Below are 6,000 nucleotides of genomic sequence, written 5' to 3'. Positions count from 1 at the left end.
TTCAGCCGCCGTGAAGCCGTCGAGCTTCGTTCGTTTAGTCCTTGAGTGAAAGCTTGAACAGCCCAATCGTCTGTGACTGGAGGTAGATCCATTCGTTCCATTTGGAAACGAGATATGAATTCTCTTAGCGTCTCGTTATCCTTTTGTCTTACCTTGAATAGGTCCGACTTCCTGGTCTCGACCTTTATGTCCCCAACATATGCTTTTACGAAAGAATCTGCAAGCAAATCAAAAGAATCGATAGGGTTAGACAGTAAATTATGATACCATATCATTGCTCCCTTTGTCAGGGTTTCACCAAATTTTTTCAATAATACAGATTCGATTTCATCGTTCTCTAAATCGTTCCCTTTGATGGCACATGTATAAGAGGTGATATGTTCGTTGGGATCGGTCGTTCCATTATATTTAGGAATATCGGGCATGTGAAACTACTTTGGGATCGGTTTAGGAGCCGCGCTTGGGGGGAAAGGCTTTTGCACGAATTTGTTTGAATCCAACCCTTTTATCATTGCTGGAGCTCCCGGGATCTGATCGACCCTCGAGTTATATGTTTCTACTTTTTATCGTTGGCTTCGACTTGCTTTGTGAGTTCTTCGAGCAATTTAGCAATTTCGGGAGCAGTCCCCGATTCTTGCTCATTTGACTTCACTATGGTTGGCTCCATTATGTGGGTGATTTCTCGAGATGGATTGGGCTCCGACCTGATTTGTAGTTGGGTTTGGCTCTGCAACTGAGCTATTTCTGCCTGTTGAGCTTGCAACATTTCGAAAATCATACGCAAGTTGATGCCGTTTTCCTCGATGTTATGGGTATCTCGAGCTGCAGATCTAGTGCCTCCATGAATATTATTTTCGGGTTCATAATGTAGGTTCGCCTCAATGGCTACATGCGAATTGATAACTATTGGTGCTCTGATTCGGGATCCAACAGCGTTGACAAGTGGTCTTTCGGTACTGGGTGTCAAGTTATTGTTCTCATCTTGAAGACCGGCTTCGTTGTTGATCGGCGTGGCCATTTGACTGGTAGTTAGTTGTTGCTAATCCAAAATCCAAGATATATATTCGGAAACAAGCGCAAAATACAACGGCGTATTTTTGCATATTCGTATCAAATAATCACTGTTATCCTTAGCCCTACGGTGGGCGCCAAACTGTTTACCCGAAAAATTGGATAGAGTTAAATTTGTACATGGTTCTAAGGATACGTGATATAACTTAATACAAATTGCAGAGTGAAATAGAAATATATATATTCTTTGACGGATGGAATAAAATATAAAACAGAGAAAAAGAAAATGTTGATGAACAAGGCAAAGTAAATGAGCCCAAAAGTGTTAATCTCTCTGAAGTTGTCTTTTTTTACAATCTATGCTTATGCTTACAAGGATTTTCCCCTTTATAGTATAGGGTTCCTACTTTATCTATAAAAAATATATAGTGGAGAACCCATGATGAATTGTATTTTCCTCGATTATTCTCTCCCCTAGTGCGGTTGCAACGACTCTTGTTTGTGAGCTCGATACTGGCTCGAGCTCGGTATTGGATCGAGCCCTCGGCCTTGGTTCGAGCTCGACTCTGACTTGGAGTCTCGATATTCGGGGTGAGTGTTGGTCAGTCTATGCATCTTCGATAATCTCCGCTTTGCCTCGTAGTTCGATTTGGATATGAGCTCGATAATGATACCGAGCTTGTCGTTGATCGGTCTTAGAGCTCGAAGCTCGACGTCCTTACTTCGGACCTCGACTTGTCGTCACGCAGATGCCCTTTGATCTAAGTATTATCACCTCGACCAGTCCGTACGACTGACTTAATCGGTTTTGACCGTACACAATATATATATATATATATATATATATATATATATATATATATATTAAAAGTGAGAACCCTAAAACCAAAAGGTTTGATTACTAAATTGCCCTTCTTATTTATACTATATTTAAATAAAAGAACTAATGCCTCGAAGGAGACACCAACATTTTGTCAAACGACCATTCAGAAGAAATCAGTTTCTAAGCTTCAAATTCTTCATCAACAGTCACAACCCTTAAAAAACATAAAACACCTTCAAACAACTCCTTATTAGCCAATTGTCACCAGTCATTTCTCTAATCACGTCTCTTGTATAACTTTAATGGCTAAAACACTAGGTTCTTCTATATGCTTTCACATTCCGCATAATTATTATCATTATTTTTGTTATCTGTCATTCTCTTTTTTAAACTAAATTGTGTCAAATGAATTATTCTAATGCATGATTTTGAATGCAAGTTTGAGAATTTGCTTGACTTTGTTTTCCGACTGCAAGGTACAAGTGCAAAAAGAATTCGAGAGATGTGCTTTTGAAAAAAGTTTTGCAAAAAGAGAGCGCTAAGGAATTATACTCGGCGAGCCAATGTCGTCTCTCGTCAGAAATTTGCTTCTTTTTTTTTTGTATTCCAGCAAATAAGCGAAATAGTCAGTTGAATATTTATTACTCTTATAATATTAATGAGCTATGATCTAAACAATGCTTGCTTAGTCGTATTACTTCATTCACGATAATATAAATTGAATGTCTCGTTTTGATAGAAAGTGCTAACGATAAATTTAAAAACTTGGAGACGATCATATAATTGTGTGTGTAAGACAATTGGTGGTTTTTCGTTGTCACAATGGTTAAATTTTCTTATTTAGCGTTTGTTTGAGTTGTACTCTCCTTGAATTTGTGTCCTTTGTCGTAAGTTCATGTTTTAAAATTGCAATTCCATTGGTTTGTTGTTTTTGATTTTTCGCTTCTGATTGTTCATTGTTGGGATTTCATCCAATAAAGTAGAGTAATTCTTTTTACATTTTTTGAGTTTTAGTTTTCACTTTGCAAGACGTTTTGGTAGTACTCTTTTTTTTTGAACTTGTATATGCAGAGACAAAGTTACATCTTGGCTGTGACTTGTGCAATATGATATTTATAGTTGAATACATATGTTGTTGCAAATTGAATAAAAAAAATAAAGAGGGAGAAGGTTTCCCTCAAAGTCCGAGAATTTGTTAGTGTACATATGGATTTTTTTTTCCAGTTTTAGCTCGCGCCAGAAACTATTTATATTTGGTAGCCGAAAAAGTATATAAAATTTATATAATTTTTGTATATATATATATATATATATATATATATATATATATATACAAAAATGATATATTTTTCGGTTATTATTTTGAAAGCAGCTATACAATGTCACTTTCCCTTTAAATATCTTAGAATATGAAATGAGATAAGAGGCATAAATTCCTCCTAATTAGGATTGGTAATTTCTTATATTATGATTTGGATATATGTACAGATTATCCATAAATAATTCGCTGACTGTAAAAATTTACTGAATTATATTTCAAATTAATATATATGCAGTTAAAAAATAAAGCCATACAAAACAAATTGAAGGAATTACTACTAGGTATATATTTATTGTTTAGTGTGGGTATATGAACGATGGATCACGGAGATTTGATTATTTCTTCTTTAGTTGTACTTCTAATGTATCACAAGATTCTTCCTCAGAAACAAGATAACAAGACAACTCTAATAAAATTTTAAAAAGCTTTGTAGTAAAAATATTTATAGCATAAATATCTTTAAATATGGATCTCCGAAGAAAGATGTTACCATATGACTTATAACTCTATTATTATTTGCTTCTTACTTTTGCACACAAAATTCAATATATATTTGAGAAAGATGAAATTATACATATATTTACCAACAATTCTGTTAGTTCCTGCTCTGTTGCTTTTAGTTTGTTGCATTTCTAAAGTTACGTAGACAATACACTTCTTACATATTAGGGTAATATACTTTTAATACAGCCGAATTATTTCAAATAAGTTGAAGGATAGAGCAACTATTATTTTGATAAATGTGTCAATTCCTTCTCCACTTTTTTTTTTATGTAGCCTTTGTCTAGAGTAAAATAGGGAGAGAAGAAGAATTCCTTGTTATGATAGACTAATGTGAAGAAAAGACCATGACAACCTCAAGACCAGAACAAGCTCTAATATTTTATTGAAAAATATATGGCCCTTTTCTTTTAATTTTATCGTACTTGATTACCAAATTTTTATTCAGTAGATTAAGAATGACTCATTTCACAATTTAAGTTTCATATATATCCACCAATTAATGAGATTCGAACTCTTAATACTTATTGATGTATAAATAAAAACATAAATAATATTTACAGTTGTATATGATGAAGCTGAATTTTGTGCATGACACATACATCCAAATAGAAAAAGCGAGGCTTGAATATTCTCGTAGTAAAAAGCAACCAACCTTGAGAAGACAATTATGCCAATGCATAATTGATATTATTATGGCTAAAGAGTATAGAGAAAATAAAGTTGATGAAAAAAAACTACTTCCTACATCATCTATTGAAGCAATTAATCATAAGGAAGATATAGCAAAGTTTAATTGATAGCGTGATGGCGAGAAGTACCGAGATAGAGTTGTCTTTATTCAATAAGAGGTCTTAAAATTACTGAATAATGTTGCCTTTTGGTATATTTAAATTTGTAATTATAATAAAATCAAATATTTTTTAAGTATAGACACATCAACTTTTTTTAGTACTTATATAGATAATAAATGATATAAAATACATGTGCAACGATATATATATATATATATATATATATATATATATATATATATATATATATATATATATATATATATATAAGGAGGGAAAACAAATGCGGACATGACACATCTCTATGGTCAAGGAGCCTATTTGTCTTTTTTCTGTTGTAAAACTATTAGTAAATGTGGATGTCCACTAGTCCCACTACTTTCACTCATGATGTAAATAACCTCCCACTATTCATCACTATCATGATTGTATCACACACCTCCATAACCCCTCCCCATGATCTCAATTGTTAATGTCATGTTTAAGACAATCCTTTTGTAACCTTCTATGTAATAGTATAAATAGAGGCACGAAATGTGATATGGGACACACTTGATGAAATAAGAAAGTTATCTCTTCTTCTCTTATTCTATTACTTATCATACTTATTTTATATTGTTATTTAAGCTACATTTCTTACCACTTTCTCCTTTTTATTGCTTTTTTCTTACCTTTTTCTTTCTATCACCTTTTTTTTCACTCTAGGCAGTTTAGAGCCATCATTACAAAAATAAATGTAGTATTAAAACTTATTCATTAGCTGGCAGTTTAGAGCCATCATTACAAAAATTAATGTAGTATTAAAACTTATTCATTAGCTTTGGTGGTGGTGGTTGGGGGGGGGGGGGTAACATACTAATTAATAATAAAACGGATTAATCATTCACCAAAATTCACCTCTTAGGTGAGTATTAAAAAAATAATTATGGTAATTGGTATGCTTCCAAACGCATGTAACGTCCCTGAGGATTAAGGAAGCAATCAATTTCTTCAACTCTCTCAAAAAACTGCATATCATTCATACCAAGACTATAAAGAACCTCTCATGCCAAGTTATCAATCACTACCAACAAGAAGAATTTTGAAGAGGTTGCCATTATCCCTTTCAAAGATCCCTTAATATAGCGTCGCTTAAACTTGCATTGATTAACTTTCTGTTAACATTGGATAGTGAAGTGTAGTATGGTTTCAAGAAGAAAACTCACTTAAAATTTTGATGGAACTGATCGAAGTGGAGTATTATATTTTTCTCTCTATACTTTAATATTCTACTCTTTTTTCTCTTCTTTTGTTTCTTTTATGTCTTCTATGGAAGAAGGTGGTAAAAAATGTGATTGGTATAGATGAATTTTATGAGATAAGGAATTTTTTTAAGATGCTGGTCCAATTCCAGGAGGAAAAGGGATCTTGCCTATATTTAGAGTAATGATTTTTAGTTTTTGTTGAATAAGTGATGGGTAAGGAAAAGTTAGAAGAAAAGAAACAAAGAAAAAAGGAAAAGGAAGACATATGAGAAGAAAATGAAGCACAAAAAATAACATTAGAACAGG

Source organism: Nicotiana tomentosiformis, chromosome 6 (assembly GCF_000390325.3).
Source record: "Nicotiana tomentosiformis chromosome 6, ASM39032v3, whole genome shotgun sequence".
In the NCBI taxonomy this organism is placed as follows: Eukaryota; Viridiplantae; Streptophyta; class Magnoliopsida; order Solanales; family Solanaceae; genus Nicotiana; species Nicotiana tomentosiformis.
The sequence above is the reverse complement of the archived record's forward strand: the minus strand, read 5'-3'. Positions refer to the sequence as shown.